Raw genomic sequence first — 25,679 nt, 5'->3', positions numbered from 1 at the left:
TTGGCCTCAAGCCCAGGGCTCGTATCTCTCCAGGACTGAAATCTCTGCACTGCCTCCCAGTGGCTGCAAGGATTACGTTCAAAACCCTCTGCATTGTCCACAAGACCTTCTGGGGCCTGAATACCTTCAACTCTCTTCCGAAATATCTTCCTTCTCGAGCCCTTCGTTCATGCACCTCCAACTCCCTCAGGGTCAGTGGCTTCTCCAAGCAACGAGTTGGTGGTAGATCTCTTTCTTTGGCTGGGATCTCCCTCTGGAACAGCCTCCCTGAAACTCTCCGGTTCTGGAAGCACCTCAAAACCGTCCTCTTTGCTTCTGCTTTCTCTCCTCCTCTCCCCTGCTGAACTACTGGGTGAAAATGAACTGGTCACCCGGCCACCTCTGATCTCAGGCCCAGGTCCCCTCCCCCGCCAGTTGCACACCTGCACTGCCTCCCTGGCAACCCCCACATTTGGAGACTATTTTTCTGTATCCCTACTAGTCCCCTACCAGCACTTGCCACCTTATTTCGGCACTTACCCTTGCACTTGCCACCGGCTGGCCGCACTTTTACTTATTGCCTTTACCATCGCTCCCATTTACTTCACTGCCCTTTCCCGCTCCCTTCCCCTTCCCTGCACTTGCGCGATCTCAATGTCACCACGCCTCATAAAATCAGTCTCTCCCTCTCCCTTTCTCTCTCCCTCCCTCCCTCCCTCCCTCTCTCCCTTGCTTGCTCGCTCCCTCCCTTCCTTCCTTCCTTCCTCCTCGAAACACTTATAGGCGCGTTATAAATACCATATCATAGTGGTGAGACTAACTTCAGAGTATTGCCTACCAATTGTTTTTACTAGGGCCACACCATAACAGAGTACTGGACTTGATACACTATGGGGTACCTTATATCTTCTCTGCTCACAGTATTTTATATACAACACTGCAGTATGCCCTTGTGGCGAAGTTTCAAAATCATAAACAAACACTTTGAAATACCGCACATTCTTACACTTTCTAGACAGTTTACAGCAGTTATTTCCATTGGGTATAAAATTACCAACTGCCACAAAAATGCACCAGAATCCAAGTGATTTTAGAATGTTTGATTTATCGCAACAGATAAACTTACACATCACAACAGTTATGCATATAACAGACTTTTCAGCGTGAGTGTATGACGCAGCGCAATGGCACATTTCAAAAATTGAATAAGCTGTGACCAGTCTTACCAATCCGACCTTGGAAACAAAGAACTTGGCAAGAAATTCTACTTTGAGAACCCAAAGAACAAAATCGCAAAAGCATTCATGTAAATTCGAAATTGCATGCACTTTTAACATCACCAGCTCCAAAAATGAAATAACCTATTTCCCTGACTGACTGACAGGCAACCCCTGCACTTTACTTATATTTATCTAGAGGTTGCTGATATTTCTGGCTCACCTGTACATGTGAATCTCCTCAGGGTCGGTCTGCCACTCAGATAAGAACTGCTACAGCATCGGGCAGCATGCCAGCACTGGACTCTTTCCTCCAGTCAGCCCACTGCAATTCACTGACCCTCTCAGCACAATCTCCCAGGATGCCTGCCTTCCGGCTCATCTCGGCCCAGCACTCAAGAATGTCTGATCTGACTACACCCGCTAAAGCCCTTTTTATGACCTCTTGCTGCCAATCAAGGGAGATCCTGCCCCTTACAGATCATACCACTGCAAACCACAAGATCCCATTGTGTTTTTCTTTCCTTCTCCAACTGCATTTCTGAAGCTAAATGTTACGTTTATTCTTTCCGCTTCCTGTGCTACAGCAGAGCAGAATTTCATGTTTGTTTAACTTCACCAAGCTCAATCTGCAGGTTTACTTTTCCATTGCAACAGAGCCACATGCATTTCAGATTTAGGTTACTCCATACAGACTAATTTGCACTAAGTGTTAAGGGACAGGTTACCGGTTATTGGGATTGGAATAGTATGTTAATGTACCATTAGAGTTTTAGTGCAAATTCAATTCAGCCAATTGAAATATCATCCTGAAATAATACCATTTTAAATATGCTTTGCATTTCTGAACTTTGGGCATTTCCCACTCAGCGCGTGCTTGTTGCATTGACAACATATGCCTTGCATATGCCTGAATTTCTTTCTGAGACTCACACTAAGACCCCACTATATGTACATGCTAAACTAATAGGCCCCTGTAATACAGAGCCCCTGAGCTCTCATTCTATAGATGGTGTAAGGCCTACCTTGCCCTATGCCAACGTGGGATTTCCCTACCTAAAGAAACTAAGGATAGTCCATGTCATTAAGCTCAACTTAAAAGTCTGTGTCCAAAACCTATACTTGCCCTCACAAATAAACTATACAATGTGTAGGGATGTCAGCAACAAATTAAATAGTGTTCCAAATAACATTCAGAGATTCGTCCAGCTCTAGGTTTACTCGCCAACTCCCTTTCCTCAAATTGAAAGCAGTTCCATAAAGCCTTGCGGTTCCTTCCCACAAGCAGACAACAGAGTTCCAAGATGGCCTCAGGATTCCATTCCCCAAGGAAACAATTCTTCAGGCTTGCCAATTTACAATCAGTGCAAGTCTCTTAATTCTCATGACCAGTTCTAGGTCACTTATATAATCCTTCAGGTTCAGTAGAACCAGAGCGCTATCATTCCCATTCAATTGCGCAATCGTAATTATCAGGGAGGATTCTTTATCTGGACTTTTCCAGGCAGGTCATCCTCGGTCTAGGTGCAGTTGTCGGACCACACGGGCCACCCATTACAGGTCACTCAACAGATAACTCTAGGTGTCTTGCCCACACAGGTTTCTCTATCATCACAGCTGTACTTTGGTGTGAATTCACTCTAAATTCGCCTTGCCACAGTGTAATCTTCCACATAACACCCTTCTCCACGCAGTCATTTGACTTTGCCACAGTGTGTTCTTCCACACACCTCAATTTTTGGTGCTCACTCTCTTCCACCACCCTTGTTTCCCAATCTTGATCAATGTTCATCACTGGCTTTTCACCTTATTCATAACCTTTAATCCTTTTCCTTTTCAAATAATCATGTGTGTCTCACATCAGTTTCCAGTTCATTCATGGGTTTCCCACAGTTGTCCTTCAATTCGGTATTAAATGATATTTGTAAAGTGCTTCTTTACTTAGATATTCAATAACACAAGCCTCTTATTTGAGCTCCTTCACTTAAAAGTTCAGCATTTTGTTCGTAGTATGCAAAACAAAAACCTTTACTTTGGGCTCACAGTCACTTGCGCATACTTTGCCCTTCAATCGCCATCCTGATGCTCCATGCAATTGCAATAGCCCAGGAGCATCCCAGTATGAGTGATCCCGTGATATCTCTCCCTCTCTCTCCCTACCTCTCTCTCTCCCTCCCTCTCTCTCTCCCTCTCTCTCTCTCTCTCCTTCTCTCTCTCCCTCTCTCTCTCCCTCTCTCACCCCTGTGGGTCTGCGAGCAGCGCTCACCTGCTACGAGCCTGCTGTGGGTTGCCGGTAGCTTCACCTCGCTCCTGCAGAGCTGTGGACACTAGACAGAAAGGACTGTCAACCTGAACCCTTGCACAGCCCACTCAGGCCCCTCTGTCACAACTTCCTGACAGCACACACCAGCATCCAGGCCTCCTGAGAAATCACTCATACCGGATGCTCCTGGGCTATTGCAAGGTACATCGGGATGGTGATTGAAGGACAATGTATGCACAAGTGACTGTGAGTCCGAAGTAAAGGGTTTTTTGCATTCTACAAACAAAACACAGAACTTTAAAGTGAAAGAGCTCATATAAGAGGCTTGTATTCACTTTAAAGTTCTGTGTTTTGTTTGTTTGCCATGTGCCCCATTTACAAAGACCCACTTTCACATTTCAACTTACAAACCTGTTCCTAGTCCTGTGGCGACGGCTCTTTACAGAACCCAAACTCAAAATATAACATGGTTTAATGCAATTCGTCTCTCTGCACAAAACCATAAGACATCTGGCCTTCTGTACAGGACCAGAACAAATATATGCCAAAACATGTCCCTCCCACTACACACGACAAATAACATCCATCCCACACAGCACATCTCTCAATACATCCCTGAGCAGGGAAATCGCACTCTATCCATAGATCAATAACCAACACTGCTTTTTGTAAAGTACACCTGTCCCTTGGGCACATACACCCTGCTGTGCAATACACCAAATCACATACTTCCCTGGCTCTCTGTACAGGACAAATACCTAAGTTTGCCACTGCAAATGGCCAAATACACCCTCTGCACAGAACACACTACTCCTTTATATTGGAGCACAAGTAGTCCGCCATTCTTAACTACCCAAATGTGTCCCTCTGTACAGGATAAATGCTCAAGTATGCCCATGCTCATCAGCTCTCAACCAAGATGCCATCTCAAGGTCCGGCCTTCCCACTTGTGCAATGATGACAATGTGCTAAACTAAAGGGCGATGCAATGCTCAGGTATGCCCCACTGCACAAAACACATCTCCCCCACTCTGCTGCTCTTATGAGATCCACAAATTAACCACCCCCCTCTACTAGGGTGACCAGACATCCCGATTTTGCCGGGACTGTCCCAGAATTGGGACATCCGCCCCCCCCCCCCCCAAGGAATATTTTAAAATTAAACACCCTATCTAGGTTTTAGGGAAAAGGGAAGGTGACCACTGACAGTTCCATCACAAAGTGATTGAATGTTGATAGTGGGCAACACTTATAAATCAAAAAAGCTACGGAATGTGTCATTTTCCCGTATCACATTAAGCAGATGTCTGAAAATCGCAGGGTGGGCTCAAACCCCCAAACTTTCAGATACCCAGGTACTCATTGCAGGCATTACTTGATTCTGACACAAAAGATGGTTACATAACAAATACAAAGGAAGGCCTATAATATTAATGGAGCAATCACAGCAAAAGCTCCTTTATTAATGACATAGTTACATTATAGATCTGCACATTTTATATGGAGGATAGCAGTCCGGTCCTAGAAATACTGCGCAATGGTGTGTTGTCTGCCTTGGTAGTTCTTTTATGTTTGTGACCGTCCCAGTTTTTTTTAATCTTGAAAATCCGGTCACCCTACCCTCTGCACGAGAAAACAACAAAAAAAAAACATCTACGATCTGTAAATCGTTATGCTGGAAATTCATACCCAAACATGCCCCTCTGCACAGGATAGTCATGTATGTCCCCTGCACAAAACACATCTCCCTGTTGCACAAAACAAATCCCCAAAATACCCCTCTCCAGCGGGCAGGACAATAAAAAGCCTTCCCATGAGAAAACAAAAAGATAATCATATTAATCTAAACTGGTATGCTGGAAATTCACCCAGGACCGGAGAAATACCCCTGCTCTGCCCCACTGCACAAAAAAAAAAAAAAACAAAAAAAAAAAAAAACACACTTGCACAAAAAGAATTCCCAAAATACATCGGAATAGCCCTGGCAGGCCAAATTGCATCGCTCCACTAAAATAACAACCAAGTATGAGATAGCTTTAAGACGTACTGTAGACCACAATCACTTGGTAACGGTGGAATGACGGTGTTCATCAACTCTCGGCCAAGATGCTGTCTTATGCTCTGACCTGCCCCTCTGAGCCACGAGGCTGCGCCAGCCTTCCTGTTCATGCCACGCCTTGCCACTACAGGTTGTTTGATGATGAAGTGCTGTGAGGAACTCATGGTGGCAACAGTAAAGACAGACAAGTGATCACAGTTCAAGGGTGTTTATTGAACACTGTTTGCAGGGTGGAAAAACGCCTAAAGTAAACCCAAATCTAAGATGGAAGCAAGTGTTGACCATCAAATGAAAATAAGGCAGTCATTGTGGCGTTGTGTCAAAATAAAAGGGCCTATACTAAGAAACCTATTTCCAAACCTCACAGCTAATACAAAAAGGGGTGCACGATAGTTCAAGAAAATAAATAAGTGTTCTAAAATATGTCAGCATCCGGCAGCTTGGGTCTCCCTTCCCCAAGTTTTAAGTACAGGGTAAGGTAGGTTCTTGGAGTAGAGCACACACTCGAGCTTCCTCGGCACGAGTTCTGTTCCATCTCATCAGGAGCCTCAATGGCCAAGTCTCGTTTCCCATGAAAGTATCTTGTCTTCGAGGGCCTGACGTGTTCAAGTAACAAAACAAAGGTCCTTCATCGAAATGAAAGTTTGTTTCGTGATTTCACTTAGGGTGAGGATTCTTCACCCCTGGATCCCCCTCTTCCGGGCATAGATCCTTCATTCAAAAATCTTAATGTCTTTTTAAACAGTTCCAGTGGACATCCCTCGGCCGGGTTCATTCTTGTCAACTTCCCATTCACAAACGGTTATGGGATTCACTTCCCTTGATTGCTTTAGATCAAAGGCTTTCGACAGTACAGGGATTTTGCTGGACCTCCTGTATGACCACTTTGACCTATCTTGGCAGCTCTCCTATGACCTCCTGGTTTTTGTAGTTTCACTCATATGGGGATCAACCAGACTCTCACGAGTTAGCACCCACAGGGTGCCGGTTCCCTATGCAGCTGGTCTCCCCTTAACACTTCTTTGAACTTAGTTCAATTTCCCATTTGATGGCTTTCATTCACCACAGCCTGGCTCTCCACTTGACTCACCGGCTGTGATGAACCGCTTGGCGTTCCTCGTAACTTGAGTCAAGGCCGGTACCAAGGTAGCAGGAGTTTGCCTCGCTCCCGCCAATCAGCATCAACACGCTCAGTGCACCGTTGACATCTGTTGCAGCACACTTGGGCTATTGTCTTTGGTCTTACGATTCACTCTTAGGAGGTTTCGCAAGTCTGCGTCGGAAAGGGAAAGGTCGGGTCACCTCATTGTCAGCCTCTCGATAGTCTCTGCCTTTCTCCTCGTCTTGAACTGCCAGACCTGGATAGCTGTCTCGTTGTGCAGTCTGCCTTGCTCGTACTGTGCTCTGTTGCTCCACCTTTTATCCTTGTGGGGAAGGGAAAGAGCCGTCAGGTGTGTGTGATTCTGATCAATTGCCTGACTTTGCCTGACCCTTGTATTGAGACATGTCAGGTAAACGGCTCTGGTGTTAGTCCGTTCTCTACTGTGTCGTGCAAAAGTATTTGGGTCTGAAAAGGGGAGGGTGGGGTAGTGGTTTTGAATGTCCTACGTGGTAGGATGGCGGAAGAGGTATTGAAAGGGGAATAAAACGAGTCTCACCGTGGTGTCCCACTCCCCGAGGACCCCCATCCAGGTGATCCTCCCTCACTAGTCCACCCCCAGGAACTGGATACAATAGTGATGGCCATGTCTTGGCCACCTGGAAGACAGATACCCGGGGACTAGCTAGGGAGACACCTTCAGGTTTTTTACAGTGAGCAACATGAGGCACATGACTTCCCAGACCCGCCTGAACGTGCAACCCACATGACGACAATACAGCAGAGCGTTGCTAAGGTCTGTTTCTCAGATGGGATCTAGACACTAGCATGCTGAATAGGGTAAAGGTGAAAAGCAGCAGCGGCCAGGATGCAAATATCAAACCGTATTGGATGAGCAGCTACTCCCACCTTCAACAGCTTCAGACGTCCGATGCTCAGCTTACATTAGGTTTATTAAACTTGAATGCCCCTTTGAAGTTCATTGAGAATTTCGCACCATTTTATTCTTCCAAAATTACAGATACATCAGTGAAGCTCCCGTGAAAACTATGAAGAGGCATGGGGCAGTGGTGTGAGAATGCTGTGTAGAGACATGAGATGGGACACATATTAGCCTAAGTCACCTATGGCTAGTTCAGGGAGATCATCCGAACCCTTCCTGAAGTATGTGTATAAGCCGAAATATTTAAATGAGATGGCTAGATTGGTCACTGAAACTACTCCAGGATGAGTTTTGATTACTTCCAGTGATGATCTTGTATTACATCAGGATGGGTGGTGATTACTCCAGGATGACCCCATGACAACTTCAGGATTGGTGGGGGAATAATCCAGGATGACCCCCATGAAAAAGGTCAGGGTGAGGGGGGGTTACAATACGATGGTTCCATGACAACTTTAGGATGGGTTTGGAATTTTGAATGATTATTGCAGACAACTCCAGGAGGAGTTATTTCATGAGCCTTCCAAAAGATTTGGGTTTTGGTTACCCCAGGATGTATCCCTTGTTTGTAAAGCTTGTGATACTACCATAGGGTGAGTCTAGTTAGGTTTCTGGATAGTGTACTGCAAAACCTCAAGGGGATTAGCAGCCATAACTTTCCATCTTTGCCTTCTATGCAAGAGCACTCAAATGTTGTTAACTAAGTTCGCAGATTTAGTGTACCAAACTACAAACCCACCCCACGATGTCACAAACCAACCTGTAAACTCCCTCATTTCAGTTCTGACCTCTAGCTAACATGGCATCACACCCAATAAACACCCACAATTACAAATCACTGCTTTGAAATACACACTTTCAGTGACCTAAACAGAATCCGTTAAAGGTCCACCTGCATGAAAGACTGGCAACAGTCACTTCACCCATTATCACTACAAGCAGCTAACAATTAGTTCGACCATTCACCACACCAAAGAAAACACTTGCTGCCCCCACCAGAAATCAAAGCCAACAGCACAAAAACATGTACCATTTACAAGTTGGCACCAAACTACAAATTCACCAGATCGACTATATAGTTCTACACCCACTTGCTTCTTCAGTTTCACATAGCAGCATGTGAGCTACAATTACGTTGTCGATTAGTAGCAGGGGCTGATGTAGCAACCAAAAAATCTTGGTTGTGGGGATGTTCCAATTCCATTGTTTTTAAAGACTGTACTCTGAATGATTGAGCAGGTGTGTGGGAACATGTAGGTGTAACTTCACTGTCTAGACTGTCATACTGTAACAAGAACATACTGTTTAGAAGACGTGTTGAGCCCTCGTCAAATTAGATCTGTCCGAAAAAACTTTTGTAGCAGACAATTGACGGTTACCTGATAGTCTAATATTGTGTAGTTGTTGCGCAGCTACATCTCTGAGAACTGCAACATTACAAGGATACATCTGCCGATTTACTGCTGTGTCTTTCAATTGTCCAGGCAAAGTAACAAAGGCGGGTTCTGAGGCAGGAAAGTAGAACACTAGCCATCCCTGCCAAAAGACTTAGGTTTTCCAGCTTTTGTGACCATAGCTGAGCAGCCATTATTAAGATTGAGAATAGTCGGTTTCCACCCATCAGCTTTTACAATATAAATCGCTTTTGTTTTCATCACTGCATCTTCTTGTAGTACACCCAGCACACTTCCAGTGCTTCCTCCGATTGCCAGATTAGTAAAATTACAGGTGGGTGTTCTGGACAGGCAAAATGTTCTTAACTGCAGAGCTCTTGTACCTAAAAGGCAGTCATTTTGTGTGTGTCCTTTAAAAGACAAGCACCAGTTTCAGTTTCTTAAATGTAAATATCAACCTTAGAGAGTCCTAGCTTGCGAACAGTAACATGTACAGGGAATTATATGGACAGGAAATAGGAGGGTATGCAGGGCAGAACCCATGATCAAAGTGGGGGGGGGGCAAAAGTAAATATTACACTTTAGTAGGCAGGCCTTTGCTAATATGAGCCGGACACTATCATCCAGAAGGGTCAACAGAAGCCCACCTCCCCGATAAGCATCGCTACTGTGCCATCAATTATGCACTACATTTGGAATAGTGCAGCACTCATGAGCAGTGGAAAAATCCTGCAAAAATGTATACCAAGCCATGGGAAAGATTTGCAGAGGCATGGTTTCTCACACATGCGTCACGGCCCGATACACGTAAATAAGCCAAATTATTACTTAGAGGGTCGGGTGCACCTATCTGAGGAAGGGATGGACCTATTTGTGTGGAACATTGTGGAGGCCTTGGAGCACCCACGGCATTAAAGTCAGAGAGGGGTAGACAGTAGGAGCATGTATACCCTAATTGGCAACGGTTTGAAAGCAATCAGACTGTTCATTAGAACAGTTATTGTGTGGAAATAGAAAGAGGAGGCATCGCCTCACCCACTAAAATGGGGCCTCTGTATACTGAACAGCTAAGGAGCCTGAAGGCAGTGGTCTTCAACATGGGGGCCCGGAGGATGCCCCGAGGGGCACAAAGCTCTTTAAAACAGGATTATGGTGAATTTTTAAAAGAAAATATAAGCATTTGTGGCTTGGGGGGTTTGGGGGGCAGAAACTATATTTTACTTAAGAGGGGGGCTCAGCAGAAAAAGGTTTGAAGACCACTGCCTTAAGGGAATAAAGTGACCTCCCACTTTCAAATAGCAAAACAATTAACAGCACTCCTTTCATGCCCAGGTCAGAAAACTCCCACTACTGCACCAGTCCTGTTACACAAGGCTGCTGAAAAATCAAAGACAATAGCTATAGGCTCCACAACATCGAACGAGAATGAACTGATCTCATCATGAGAGACAAAAAAACAACCATCATAAAAAGCATTCATCCCAGACCATCATAAACAATGATCAAAAAAGATCTTTTCAAATTAATGACAGTGATCACAACTAGCCCTGGCAGGCATTCAATAAAATAAGTTATAAAGTTTACAGGCAAATTATCTTCAATTAACTGCTGACGTGTTTAAGCCCCCCCCCCCCAGTCAGACCCCCAAACACAGCACAAGGAAGGGGCAATAAAAACCCTCCAGGAACCTCATCAACCTATACAGAGAATGGGATAAAAGTATAACTTGAACATGCAGTATCTGTCTGAACCCCTGAAATTTACATTTGTATTTATTAAATAATTTCCCCAAGTGTTCAACATAACTAAACGTAGATGGAGGAGAGCACGAGTCAAGGAGGGAAGTAGAACATTGTCCCACGCACCCAAAGGCTGGCACAACTTCGCCGTACTGTGAACTGAAAAGGCAATGGAAAATCAACTAGGGTAACCAAGCTATGCGTATGTTCTTTAACCCCTGGAGTCCCATGGGTATTTCTCCCCAGTGCCAGGGCCTTTTTTGGTGATTTCGGTATGTGGCCATTCAATGGCTTGTACCTTTTTTGTTACATGAGGTATCTCAGCCAAATGTGGCTCCTTTTCTTCCCACATGTAGGCGGTCGTAAACGCCACCCAGGAATCCCAGGTTGCTGTAGGGGGGTGAGAGAAAATAAGCAAAAAGGGCGAATATTTTGGGGTTTTTCAAAAAATGCCAATAAAATGATGTACAAAGAAGCCTGTGGTTTTTTCCTTGTAAGAGCTAGGAACGAATGGTTTGCTGTGCTGAATTCCCCAATTTCCTGGCTTTCAAGAACAGGTTGAGTGGAAAAGAAAATAAAATTATTTTGATGTGGTTATCAACCGTTTTGTGAGAGGTAGGCGATTTTGGCCATTTTTGCCAATTGGACATGCAATGACGGAATAGAAGAAAAGGGTAGGAAAGCCGAATTGGAGGACAGAAAGGCAAGTATTTCTGAAAAGTAGACAAAATTCCAAGTTTCGGAAGGGGTGATTTGTGTAGGTCAGGCAACAACTAGGTAGGGGAAACTGCCATAGATTAGGGGAAAAGCGGGAAAATGACTGAAAAAAAAGGTATGTGTTGGACATGGTTGGCTTGGTACGGCAATGGCTTCTATGCATTTTGAGAAAAGCAATGCTCCGCTACATTCCCCCGACTCTTGCAGTTAGGAGAGCACACATTTTTTGTAGTGTTTTACAAAACAAGCAACACCACAAGCCAAACACTGAGCCATGGTACACAGGAGTTTTACGCTCACGGCCTAAACAGTCGCACTTAGCATGTGTAAATCGGGACTTACCATGTGTAAATCGGGAAAACCAATGTGGTGAGGAACGGCAAGCATACATTTTTTGAAAGAGCACAGGCAGACCTTTTCAAGGGTTGGTGACTTGTGCAGATTACAAAAGTGTATGGTGCCTAAAGCAGCGACTAAATGTAGGTCACATTTGGGAAATGAAAGGGTTGTGTGACAAAGGCCAGCAGCAAATGGGTCAAAACGTTATGAAAACCACACAAACACAACACCTACCGTCCCGCGTTCCCACAGGTGTCCCGATGAAAACGGTACCTCACATGTGTGGGTGCACCTACCTGGCCGCCAAGGGGAAAGCCTAAAACACAAGTAACCCCAAGTCTGTTTTCAGATCGGAATTTAAGATGCTCTGCCGACCGGCACAACATACAGATATGGGCCTCGGGTGTCCAAGCCACTGGGGAAAACAGGGAACCCCATGCATTTCCGAAAAGAGGACACCGTGGGAATCCGCAGAGGTATGATATGCCCAAATCGCCCCAGAATTTATTACCCAGACACCCCTGCAAAGTCCGAAATGTGGGAAAATAAATGCATTTTCCGCATATTTCGCTCGGCTCACCTATCGAAACACGCCATACAACAACACATGGCCTACCTTCCCGCATCCCCACATGTGTCCCGATGAAAACGGTACCTCACATGTGTGGGTGCACCTACCGGGGGCGCAAAAGGAAAAGGGTAACCCATTGGTAACCCCAAGCCTTTCGCCACTGCCCATTTTGTTCAAGTGGGCAACCTACAGATTTGGGCCTAGGGTGTCGAAGCCAGCAAAACAGGGAACCCCACGCATTTTCCAAAAGAGGACACCCGTGGGAACCCACACATGGCCAAATTGGAGGGGCGGCCCATCACATGTAGCCCTCCCCAGGGGCAGATAATGGGGGGGGGCGGCTGTCCTGCACTCCTCCCTGGGCTCGGGCGTCCGTTCCTAGGAGCAGATATCTGGTCCCAGGGAGGGCTGCATGACATGGCACCCACTCCATTGCGGCTGGGGGGGGGGTCAATGCCCCATCCCATTAGAAACTTCCCAGACCCTTTGGGGTGCCCCCCTAAAAAGCGTTCCACCATTTTCCATTTTTTTCTTTGTTTACGAAACTTGCCTTGGTGCAGAGGGGCACATTGGTGCGCCAATCTGGCCCTGGAGTGCCCAAACCTTACTGCCCCACCCACTGGGGGGCCTGTCCCACCATTTTTGAGGGCCCTCTCCCCCTCACCCCAAATGGGTGGAAGGGGCACCTCATGCAGGCCTCCCTGGGCCTCCTACAAACGGCTGCGTGAGGTACACCCCCCTCCATTTGGGGTGGGGGTGAGAGAGCCCCCAAAAATGGTGGCACAGGCTCCCCAATGCATGGGGCAGTAGGGTTTGGGCACCCTGGGGGCAGATTGCAACACTAATGTGCCCATCTGCACCAAGCGAAGTTGGGTAAACAAAGAAAATACAAAATCGTAGGCTGCTTTTTAGGGGGGCTGAGGGCCACCCTAAATTGGCAGCGAATGTTATACTGCAACGGGGGTGGCACTCACCCCCCCCCCCCCAAACCCCAAATGGAGGGCCCCACCTCATGCAACCCTCCCTGGGGGCAGATATCTGCTCCTATGAAGGGGCATCTGACCCCAGGGAGGGATGCATGAGGTGGGGCCCACCATTTGGGGTGGGGGGGGGAGAGGGCCATCCCCCGTTACAGTAGAACATTTGCCGGCAATGTAGGGTGCCCCTCAGCCCCCCCTAAAAAGCAGCCTACGATTTTGTATTTTTTTTTTGTTTACCCAACTTCACTTGGTCAGGCACATCTCTGTAATTTCACACGCCTGACTTTCATTAACTCGAAGTACCACAATAAAAGATGGCGAGCAAGAACACACTGAGCAAGGCTAGAGAACAGACAGAGCCAGCACTGCAAAGCTGAAGCAGAAGAGAGAAATCGAGCAAGAAAGCAAGACGGTTATGCAGCAGAGATCCTAAAAGAAAGCGCAAGTTCCTTCGCAGAGCTGACTGCAAGCTGGCCAGCGTGTTGGAGAAAAGGGCACGCCTATGCACAGGTGCTTTGAGGAGCAGCCTGCTCCCCTCCAGACGGCGAAGCAAGGTCAGGGAGGCAACCAGAAGATGCAGCAGTGGCGCGGAAGATGGGAGGCGCTGCTGACACGAACCAAAGAGTCACGACTGGTGAGCGATGAAAGAGCCAGTCGTGTGTGGGATAAAGAGAAACTCTTCCAAGCGAAGGTTACCCGCAAAACGGGTGTTAAGATGGATTTCTAAACTCTGATCTGATGGGCAGAAGTTTAGGAGGTCACCCTAGTTTAGTGAAAGGGGGGAACCTTCTGGACAAACCAGAACAATCTACAGTAGCTTGGCAGGCGGTCAAAACTAAGTCTCAGGAGAGGTGAGAGTGATCTGAAGACCACAATGAGCACACATAGTAAAACTCCATAGATTGTTCTAAGACAGATGTATATCAAAAATACATATATTATAGGACTTTAACACAATAAAACCACAGTATCAAGAAAACATTTACCACAAACGCTATTTCACTATGTAACATATATACAAAATGCGTTTAGCCTAATGCTGATGAAAGGGGAGAGGGGAGAAAATAACCACAACCTGAAACAGAAAGGGGTAAGTTCAACACATATCTTAGTAGGCAATTCTTTGTAGTCAATCCCTAACTTATGTAGTCCATCCCCAAGTAGTGAGGACCTTGCACAAGTACAGCAGTGCGTTAACAACACGCGGTCGGGCATAAAGCAAAGCATGTTCTCTTCAGGGAGCTGGAGTTGCTCAGAAAGGGGGTAAAGTCGATGAAGAATAAAGTCCTGCTCCTTGAGAAGGGTCTACCCTTGTGGATAGAGCGACATTCAGAGTTCGGGAATAGCTGGGGAGAGCAGGCTAGCCCAGCCAAGGTGAGTATCTTTGAGGGATTCTCGTGCGAAAAAACAGATGACTGTTCCAGGGGGCCACTAGTAAGTGATGCAAGAACTCACGACCCTGGACAGAGTCCGGCCAAACTTTGCCAGTCTAGTACACTTCGCTGCTAGTAGGTTTCAACCCTGCAGTTACAAGATGCTCTAGCTGTCAGCAGCTGCGGGACGATCATCTCTGCCGGGACAGTAGCCTTTTCTCAGCTCTCGAAGAAAGGAGAAGGATAGTTCCATCGCACCTTGAAACACTTGTGTATAGGCGCGTTACAAATGCCATATCATATATCATTGCAGCACGTCTCAGGACACAGTGGGGCAGGTCTGCAGGAACTTAAGAGCGTCAGTCATCCCAGCGGGGCAACACAGGGACCACAAATGCTTGCGGCGTGGCACACTCTCATAAATCATGACCCAGAGGAGCTTGGACAAGGGCCCAGGAACACAACTAAGTGATTCCCATAGTCTTGAGTCTCAACTCGGGACGGTGATGATCCTGTGTGGTACCCAGGTTTCGAGTTGGACAGTTCACTGGATGGAACTGGAACAGTTCCGAAGGGGCTCTTTGTGAGGGTAAGCAGGAGGTACCAATAGTAGTTGTTCCCACTACTCCTAAGGGTCAAAGCGCCCTTGCAGGCCTTCTGGGTACGATGTAAAATCAGAGGTCCGACGGGACTACAGCGGGGTCAGGGCGCCAAACCTTCCTAGCACGTCATTGGCGGTTCCAAAAGTCTGCTCGTTTGTTAAGGATACTTGGCTCCTTCTCAAGTTCGGTATGAACTTCAGTTGATCGACCTGGAATGGGTCAGAGCCCCTTCGCTTAACCAAGATTTGTTTCGTGCTCAAATCGCAGATAACCAATGGAAGATCTGCTCTCTTGCATGCACTCCAGGCGTGGGCCAATCATGGATCACGGTGGTTCCAGTCACCCTCTTCCTAGGCACTAGTACACGTGACATGCAGGAGCCGCGAAAGATGCAGTTTTCGCGGGAGGCTTCAAGCCCAAATAAAGAATACTCGGTTCTCTCGACCCGGGGGAAGGCAAAGGGACAAAAAGACCAAAGGACAGAACAAAAGAGTTCGTGGCACAGCGATTTTCGGCCCTGGCCACAGTCTTGGGCCAAACGCGGTATGGTCCATGAAAATAAAGTAAACTGCTGCCACCAGTTCATCCTAGGCACACTTGTACAACCACCAAAAAATCCTTACAGTATGGCTAAGGCCTTAAAACAAAAGGACCCATATGCGTGGCACTGTAAGGTACCTGGCACATACATAAAAGGTTAACAAGAAATGGCAATATAGTCAAAGACTAAGTGAAACATAGTTTACCAGTACTGATAGCCTGAAGGACGTGTCAGTTGCTCCATAACAAATGAGCGAAGTCCAGCTGAAGGCTGTGCTCCACTGGAAAAAGTCAGGTTAGGTGAGCCAAACAAAAGCAAAACGTTTGGGGGGGTCCATAAACAGAGGGAAAAATGCACCTAAGGGAAATCTTTCCCAACAACGGGGTAATGCATTTTTTTTTGGCAAAGTGTGCAAGAAGTCGCTAAGAGGAAACGAACTGTGAAAATTAGATTTACCTTGTAATAGTGAGCCTGGGGAAAGGCTGCAACAGAGGCTTTACGAACATTGTGAAAAAGCCAAGAGGCCTAACAGGAGATGTGAATAACGAACATTGTGAAAGGACCAAGTGAGCCTAGTAGGAAAAGTCGAACAAAGCATTTCCTTGAATTTGGAAGTCTATTCTGGGAAACATTGAAGTGGTCAGTAAAGGTCTGAGCACAATCCTTACAGTTTCAAATGTCTTCGATCCAGAGGTCCTAAAGAACAAAGAATGAGACAAGGAGGTTGAAGGCTTGGGGAAGGGAACCCCAAGCCGTGGCTCAAGACGGAAGCACTGCAGGTTCGAGCTCGGCAGAGGGAAGCTTATATGAACTTGTGGTTGGGAAGCTTGTTCGAACGTGTGTTTAAAGACAATTTGAGAAAGGAACCGCTTGTTGGTGTTATGGATTAGAAAGCTTAAAAGACTGATGGAATTATTAAGCGGTCCCAGTAAGCTAGAGTGTATTGACCTTTATGGAACTGTACAAGCCACCGGTTCATTCGAACTTTCAAAACCCCCGTGCTATTAAAACGTGGGAAAGGGAACTATTAATTAAGCCATTCTGACATTTCCTTTGCAAACATTTCTTTCTTGTACACATTTGCTTGTTTCAGAAGGAGGGCTAGGTTCGTTTTATTTAGTATAGGCCATTTTGTTTTGACTAAGACTGACGGGGGTGGTTTTCTTTTATTTCATTGTCGAGACTACTCCCATGTTAGGTTTAGGGCGAGTGAACTCGCATCGATTGCCTCGTTATCTGTAATGTTGATACAATGCCTTCATAACATCGCCCACTTTAGGCAGTGGGAACATGGAAGTTGTTAACAATAGAGAGTTCAGATGCAGTTGCCCTTTCCTGAATTGGTTTACAAAATAAGAAATCCTCCAATATGTCTTTTCCATGGCAGTACCTCACATAAGCAAAAAAACGAGCTTCTTTTGAAATGTCAGTGGCCTCATCCAACCAGTGTTCCAGATAAGATTTTGAGGTGGGAGTATTTTACTCCATATTTTTTAACTTTGAGTAAATGTGATTTTAAGAGTGAAAATTAGTTTTCTCCTTTGCAAGAGAGTAAAATGTATGCGACATCCGGCTGACGTGCAAAAACTGTATCGAAATCATTACTATGCCGAAGCTTTCTGTATTGTGACAGAATACACCTTTCATTATTTTTCTACGGTCTGGCCATTAACCCTCTCTCTCCTGTATATATTTAAATGTTGAAAACACAAAAAAAAGTAGCCAATTACATAGTAAAGCAAGCATGAATTGTATTGTGTGTTTTTAGGTTCAATAGCAGAATTGTCTTTTGATGTTTAATGAAAGTCCAGATTTCCTGGCGCCATTACTACCTAATGGTATGCCAATGTTATGATACAACAGTGCAGAGAGGCAAGGACTCCATGCTAAATACTATATCTGATCTCGTAGTCAAATGGTTATTTATATAGCGGTTTTTGCAAAGCGCTGTACATAGAACATATTTCTCACAATTATCACCAAACCGAAGTCGGTACTCCTTTATCGACTTTGAAAGGATGAAAGGCTGAGTTGGCCTTGCCGGGATTTGAACCTGCAATCTACAGATCACGCACAGATGCAGCAGCAAGTGCTTAACCGGCTGAGCTATCTTATTGGCTACCATCCTTCAGGGGTCAGTTAACTGAGTAGCGACTGCGGTATAATAATCAGTGCCTAGATGTTGGACGAACCATGTATGAAGTGCTACATAAAGTTAAATACCTATCGGGATTATCACAAAGGAAAGGTTTTGCTGAGTTTCTAATTCAATTTCAAATGTAACTTTCATTTGTTTGTTTTTAACAGTGCTTGCACTTCCTGGAGAGTCAGGTTTTGGATGTTTTAATTGTAGTCTTGAAGGTTTGAGAGGCTAGAACACATGTGATTGGTGTAATGACAATGACTCTCCCTTGAACAAAGACTTTTGCTGCCACTGACCATTTATAGTAATGTACCTCATCGACTTCAAGGTTGAATTGATGTAAACTAGACCGTGCATAGTCATTTTGCACACTGTTTTTACTATTAGAGTGTGAATTAAACTATAAGTAAAAATTATTTGCATTTGCATCATTATGCACAAAGTACAGGAACTCTGAAAAATACAATTGTGCAATACTGGTTTGCTTTCACTGGGGAAAAAGAATACATTTGTTACAAAATATGAATGCTCAGTTGCAACTTAGTTTTCCATCTTATTAATTTTACAATCCTAAATTGCCAGGAAAATAAATATGCGCAGTGCTTCTGTTTGCTCCACGAGCAGCAACATAGCAGAAGCTGAATTGAAAAATACTATTACTTTTATCACAGTGTGCAGTTTCTTTTTTAAGTTTTCAGAGAAAAACATTGTTTCAGAGGCTTTTATCCATGGGCTGTAATTACATCCATGTAGATAAAAATCAAAAGAAGCCTTGTGGTGTCTGTCAAGTAACCTGACCTTTGCACTGCCCTCTGCTCTAAACTTCTGTGTAAATGTACACAGGAAAATAAACCTGTCGTATTTACAAGATTTGCATGCATAAAAAAGCCTTGTACCACCTTATCTGGAGGCCTGCATCCAACTGTAAGGCAAACTGTTTCAAGCGCGATATCAATTCTGTAATGATATCAGAAGACTGATCAATGATGCAGCATAAAATTGTGGTGCCAGACATAGGGGTACTTTTGCATTTCTCTGCTGCACCTCCACCAACCATTACCCGTTTGACAGTGTGAATTGTTGGCAGAATCACTTGCTCAGCATCTGTAAAAGGCTTTTTGTTTCGGCCCAGATAGTACGCAATGTGGTAAGAAGCTTTCAAAGCATTTGCAGGTACTGAGGCTACATTTTAAAGAGCCTTTTTGCTTTTTTATGCCTTGCAGCTGCTGTACAAAGAAATTCCTGGTCTTTTTTGCTAAATAGGCATGTTTTGTTTCCAAATGCCACCTTAATTTTGTTGGCTTAAAGCTGTCATTTGCTAATGTAGCGCCACAAACCACAAACTGCGGCTTAACTTCTCCAGCAACTGCGATCCATGTGAACCCAAAGTCCAAATAAGAGTTCAGATATTTCCGTGTTTTTGCATTTCTTTTGTGCGTTTCCACCTCTCATTCTCGTTTGAGATTCCTACATATCTGAGCACTAGGAAACAATCCATTTCAAAAAGGAGCCTGAATCTGTGAAAACATTGCAAACCCTATTTCACGTTAGCTTTTAAAAACCATTTCAAGCTTTCAAACATTTAAAATGCCTAAGAATTAAAATGGCAACACCACATGCAAAGATTTCAAACAAACAATGTGAAAAGACTGAAGTCCTGTTCTTTCCTTCTAACTCCCTACCTTCTCCATCTCCCCCTCCTTCCATCAATTTTCCCCTTCTAATCTTCCAATTTCCAACCATGCCTGTAATCTAGGTATTTACTTTGACTCCTCCCTCTCCTTCTCTCATCATATCTCCCTCACTTCTCGGGCATGTCGCCATCATCTCTTTAGCATCCGTAAGGTCCGTCCTTCGCTCACCTTCCATGCTACCAAACTTTTAATCTCCACCCTCATCTTTTCTCTACCTTTTCTATTGTCCTCTCTTCTTCTGTCTTCCCACTTCCCATCTTGCCCCCTTCAAATCCCTTTATCACTCTGCCCTCCATACTCTGTTTACTCTCTCCCTATGAGTCTATATCCAACTCACTTTCGTATCTAGGATGGCTTCCTTTCCACTCCCCAACTTAAATTTCATTTCCTTAGTCTCGTCTTTAAATCTCTTCATGACGTTTCCACCCTCCTTACATCTCTTCTTTCCTCTCATTCCATAGCCCCTCTCGCTCCCTTCGTTCTGCCGATCTCTTACTTTCTGTTCCCCCACCACCTTGTGCCTCTTCTCGTTTCCACTTCTTTCAGCTCCTTGCCCCCTTACAGTGGAACTCCCTACCTCTCTCAGCTCCTCCCCCACCTATTCCTCCTTCCACTCCTCATTGAAAGAACTTCTTCACTGCCCTCCCTGATACATTCCCCCTCTCTCCATTCCCTCCCTCCTTCTAATACCCTCTTCCCTGTTCTACTTATCTTTTCCCATCTCTCCTGTGATCTCTTTCATTGCTCACTTCACTCATTGCTCTCACCTTCTCTTTCCTTCCCTGCCCCCCTCTCCTTTACTTGCAAATTGTTCGAAATGCCGATTTTATGGTTTGATTCATGTATACTGTTTTGCTTCTACTGTTCCATGTTTGATGAGTTTCTTGTTAACTCTAAAGCGCTTTGAATTAAGGCGCTATATAAACAATAAAATACAAAAGGTTGGGAGGGGGAACCGCACATGCAAAAAAAAATGGGCCAGAAATACTGGGTGGGGAAAAAAATAAGATAAAGTCCCCAAAAGATTGAAACAAAGGCAAACACCACATGCAAAGATTTAATATGAACAATGTGAAAAGCTTTGGGGAAAAAAGCCCCTCGCAAAAATGTGTCAGAAATAGTGGTTGGGTTAAAAAAAAAAAAATAAATAAATAAACACACACACCATATTGATACAAGTCTCGGAAGACGTCCTCTTCAGATCGTGAAGTCCTAGCTCAAATTTGTTTTTGAAATGTGGTCCTGACTAGGCCACAGATTGGCAGCGAAAACCACACCTGGATGCACATTGCTGATAAAAACCTTCAGCAATTCAACTCAACCAATGGTACATAGGGAAAATAAATCCTTACCTGCCTCTGCGAGTGTCGGCTGTGGGAAGGAGCACAGCGAAGATTAGGTCACTGAGCCCCCAGCTTCCCACCGCGAAGCTGGGAACTTTGTTAAAGACTGGTCAGGGCCGGTCCCGAGATATGGCCAGACATCTGATGCCAGATCTCGGACCTGGCCAGAGCTGGCCCATTGACCGGAGGGGTGACAAGGTAGAGGGGCAGCCAAAGCAGGTGGACCGTTGTATGATATCCGGCTTCCCCACGTCAGATTGCTGGAGCCCAGCAATCTGCCGTGGGGGAGCCAGCTATATATACAACACCAGCATTGCATGCTTCCGTCCCTGCTTGCCTCCTCTCCCCCATGGCATCCAAAGTGGGGGCAGAGAGGGGCCCAAACACCCCTCACTGCCAAATGATTCTACTGGATTTTTATAGCCCTTGCCCATCTTCCTAGAAACTTCCCTCTACTCCCATTGGTCACCCAAGACACCCGTCTTTGTTTAAGGTATCCTTAGAGGCTGCAGAGGATACCAGTGCTCATCCAGCTCCCCCACACCATCTCAGGCACACGTACACAAATAATACACAGGAAGCCAGCAGTACAGAGACATTGGCTGTAATGGAAGGTTGCTCACTGCTCTGCCTGCAATGGAGTAGCTAAATCTATTCTCCAACCATAAATCAGCAAGCATGAAAACAAACAGGTCATTCTGTTATGACCTGTTTGGTCAGAGGGGAGAGCCGCCCACCCGAGGGGGACATATCCTTGACAAAGTCCTAAGGCGGGGGGGGGGGGGGGGGGAATCAAGTAAGACATCTTGTGGTAGCCTCTGACCGGTACAGTTCAATACACTGCCTGGCAGCACTGAGCGGTTGAGTTAGGCACATCTCCCTGCAATGCTCAAATCAGAACCCCTCACCTTGTAAAGGCAGTAAAATTACAGAAATCATGGCAAGGGAGCATCATGTCATAGCGCTCCCGCCCACTGCTGTTGCAGTTCTTCATCCAGAACCCCAGGCTGATGCTGCAATTGCCCCCCACAGCAGCATATGTATCACACCGGAGTAAGAGGGCTTGACAGCCCTGGAGGTACACAAACCCGCATGAGCCTGTGCAGCAGTGTAGAAAAAGAAGCAAGCATGGAGCTTTGGTAAAAATGGGATCGACATGGGCCTTTACTTCCCACTGGGCGAGTTCACTGCTTCAAACAGTGAAAGCTATGTAGCGCAGAAAAGGATTAATGTTAAAGGATATTTGTACCACGAACCATCACCACCAGAGTGGTCCCCTGGCGGCTCTGAAAAGGGAGGGGGGATAAGCAGGAAAAGTGCAAGGGAGCAACGGTGTGCTGTTGGTAGCCTCAACCCGGTTAATACAGTTTTCCAGTTGTCGTGTGCTGTTGCGCGAGTCTGTGTGTGGTTTGTTTTGTTGTTGCAGTGTAGTGAAGTTGGTGTCGATTGTTGCTATAGGGTTGCGTTTGGTTAGTTTGAGAGGTGTATGCAGGGGGGTGAAATTGTTAGTGGATTTGTTAATTGGGATTGCTGTCTTAATAAGGGTGAAGAAAGTTGGCATATACACTACACAGTTTTGGAGAGAAGCCCGTGATTCAAGCCCCCCAGTACAGCAAAGAGCCACTGCCATTTGGAGGTGGAAAACAAGCAAGTACACTTACAGAAAAAATAAACCCGACATGCTGGAAGCCGAATTTGCACAAAAAAATCTGACTTGAAATTCCCCCGGCGTGCGCCCCGGCCATAAATCACTTCGTTTTGTGAACGGGGGCGGCCAGGGATACTACCCACCAGTCAAGAAGACACAAAAAGACCCGCTGTTGCTGCAAGCAAAATAACAATAGGAAACATAAACCCGCCGGCAGATAAACATACCTACCCGTGCATAACATTGAGCCGCCCTCCCCTTTATTCTCTTCCTATGCACGTAGACGTCCTACGTAAAAACGTCACGACAACATAAACATTTCAGAAAATACGTGAACGCGTCATATTACCTTAAAGGCATTCCTAAAAACGTCGGCAAACTTTTAAACAAACACAAAGCTATCCCGTCTCATAGGGACTTTATTAAACGTGTGTTTCAATTTATAATGAAAGCAACTTAAGTCCTCCTTTTACCAAACGCTCCTTTTTAGTTTCCAGGCAGCAGCAGGTGAGTGCATGCGATTCAGCTTTTGTAATGAATGTTATGTGCATTTATTTTAGCATCTATTAACTTAGATCATTCTCGCCCCTTTGTTGCTATATTGGTAGGAGGAGCCCTTTTACAACCCCTGGAAATGCACGTTGGAGTAAGAGGCTGCAGCTGAAGCTGTAATTCGTTGATTTGTACTCCTCACATGTTAACATTAAAAACTGTAAGTACGTGACTTTCTAAACATCTGGTTTTGAAATTACACAGGGCAGCCTGTTGTTGGTATCGTAGACACAGTAGTTACTCCTAAGCCCCTCATATACGGTACAGGTCAGGCTCTGGAATGCTCGAAGACCAGTAACTGGTGTGCAGCAACTACACAAACCGTGCTATGGTGTAAGTGACTATATCATGAATTAATATATATATATATCTGGGCCTGCTAAGAGTGCAGACGTGTATTGTCTCATGTTCCTTGCCTACTCTGAAAGTAATGATTCCCCAGGGCCCATGGCTGCTGATCTGGTACTTTCTCTGGGTCTAATGACCCTTCTGTGGATAACTGCAGGCACAGTGAATGTTCTAGGTCTAATGGTTGCAGACACAGAAACAACACCCAATGAATAGCAGCAGACAATACCTTCTCTAGCGCTAATGGTGGAGGCCACTGACTGGAGCGAATGAGTTCAGACACAATACCTGAGCTAATGACTTCCGATACGGTACGTACCTGCTCATCAGCTACATCTGTACTACCTTCCCTGGGGCAAATAATTACAGACACAGTAGCGGATCTGGGATACCGATTCAGACACAGTACCTGTCCTGGAACTAATGACGTTTGATACAGTACCTACTAATCCGTTACATATGAAACAATACCTGCCCTGGCCCTGGGGCTTATAAGCACAGACACAATACCTGCTCTGAGAGAATGATGGCATGCACAGTATGTAATCTGGGGCTAACTATTCCAGTCACAGTATCTGCTCTAGAGCTAATGGTATTTAACACAATACCTACTCGTGAGCACATCTGGGGTTAATGACAGCAGAAACAGTAAAAAACCCATGCACCCTTTCCTTCCTGTGTGTCCTTTCACATTCATAATTCCCCTCTGACATCTCGAGCCACACTCTGAAATGAACGTACAGTGTAAATAAGGGATCATTAGGGATAAACCATCGTGCCACGATTTTCAAAACGTGTTTGGTGTAACTGGTGGGATGCTCATTCACTTCACTTGCGCCAAAAAGGTGGTGAACCGTGCACAAAGGACATTTAAATGTGTGCATCATAGTTGTGCACATTTACCACCAAATGCACAACTGCACAAGGCAGAGGGTGGAAAGGGGGTTTGGGCATTTTCAAGTGTATACTGATTTATAAAAGAGGTGCACTTTTCAAAGCACACAGAAACATTTTTTTTCCCTGTGCCTATTTAGAACAGGTGCAGGGGAATATAAAATGTATGGGAAGGTAACTTCTGATCCTCTCATTCAGTGAGTGTGTGTGTGTATATATTTCAAATAAGAACAGCATCTAAAGACACTGTTCAGGCGAGCAGCACTCCACACACAAAAGTGGTCCAAAATGACAAATAATAGTCATGGACAGCCAACAGCAAACACTGCAACTTCGGTTGTATGTTTATAAAACAACCTTTATTTTTCATTTGCAGCAGTTAAAAAATCCATTACATTTGCCCAGTGACAGTTTTCTTTGCCAGACGGCAGCCTGACGCATTTCGCCACTACCCAGTGGCTTGTTCAGTCACTCATCACCCACAGGAAGTTCGTTTTTATAAAAAACACACCTCAGTGAAAAACATAGAAAAGGTGACTTAGAGAATCAACATGATGACTGTTAGCCATTTTGGCTTGGCCTGCTGGGACTCATTGCTAATCACGTGAATAACTCCCAATTCAACCTATTTAGTCCATGTTACACAAATGAGAACATACTTTTAAACATGAAATATGGAAATCAATTTATAGCCGTTAGTGTTTTCAAACCGAACAATAGCATATTGCTCGGTCCATGATCGAAAAGGCGGAGCCTAATCGTGCGTGCTACAATGTTATTAGTATAGTGTTAAGGACATAATTTTAAAAGGAGTTTGACACATTTCTCCAAATTAGAGACCAAGGATATGTACACCAAATCGTTTACAACATGCAAATTAATCATCATAAACAATTTTTAAGAAAAAATGTTTACCTAGTGCATGAGCATGAGACGGTCTCTACCCCGAGCCATAGCAAAAATAATATAATGAATAAAAATCTGCAAGTAGACAGTGTTGTACAAGTATATAAAGTGCATAGTGCATACCTAATGTATTCAAGGATGTTTCAATATACATTGATATTTTCATGTGCAAAGAATGCATTCCTATGATAGGGATAGTTTCATATTAATAAGAACAACATTGTCATAGTATAAAGTGCATAGTGCAAACTACTGACATTCTCTGAACTGTTTTAAATATATTAAAAATAGCATGATACAGCACTAAAAAACAAATTTCGTAAAGAATCATATAC

At 45.0% G+C, this 25,679-nt stretch overlaps 1 protein-coding gene and 1 long non-coding RNA gene across 6 annotated transcripts in view; one reads left to right on the top strand and one right to left on the bottom strand.

Annotated features, from left to right (window-relative positions):
* LOC138521734 (uncharacterized) overlaps positions 1 to 22,918 on the bottom strand; it is a 38,376-nt gene extending 15,458 nt beyond the window's left edge. Inside the window, exons 1-2 of the long non-coding RNA XR_011283104.1 lie at positions 22,876 to 22,918; positions 18,859 to 18,916 (exon numbers count right to left, since the gene is read on the bottom strand). This is a non-coding gene — a long non-coding RNA (uncharacterized lncRNA). The remainder of the gene's footprint in view (positions 1 to 18,858; positions 18,917 to 22,875) is intronic.
* Positions 22,919 to 23,057: 139 nt separating this feature from the next.
* MED24 (mediator complex subunit 24) overlaps positions 23,058 to 25,679 on the top strand; it is a 598,903-nt gene continuing 596,281 nt past the window's right edge. For all 5 annotated transcript variants that reach the window (XM_069634774.1, XM_069634779.1, XM_069634777.1 and 2 more), the window contains exons 1-2: positions 23,058 to 23,151; positions 23,253 to 23,356. The gene's annotated coding sequence lies outside the window, so the exon portion shown is untranslated. The remainder of the gene's footprint in view (positions 23,152 to 23,252; positions 23,357 to 25,679) is intronic.

This window comes from Ambystoma mexicanum, chromosome 13, assembly GCF_040938575.1.
Source record: "Ambystoma mexicanum isolate Mex_15411 chromosome 13, UKY_AmexF1_1, whole genome shotgun sequence".
Classification (NCBI taxonomy): domain Eukaryota; kingdom Metazoa; phylum Chordata; class Amphibia; order Caudata; family Ambystomatidae; genus Ambystoma; species Ambystoma mexicanum.
This window is presented reverse-complemented; position numbering and strand designations above follow the sequence as displayed.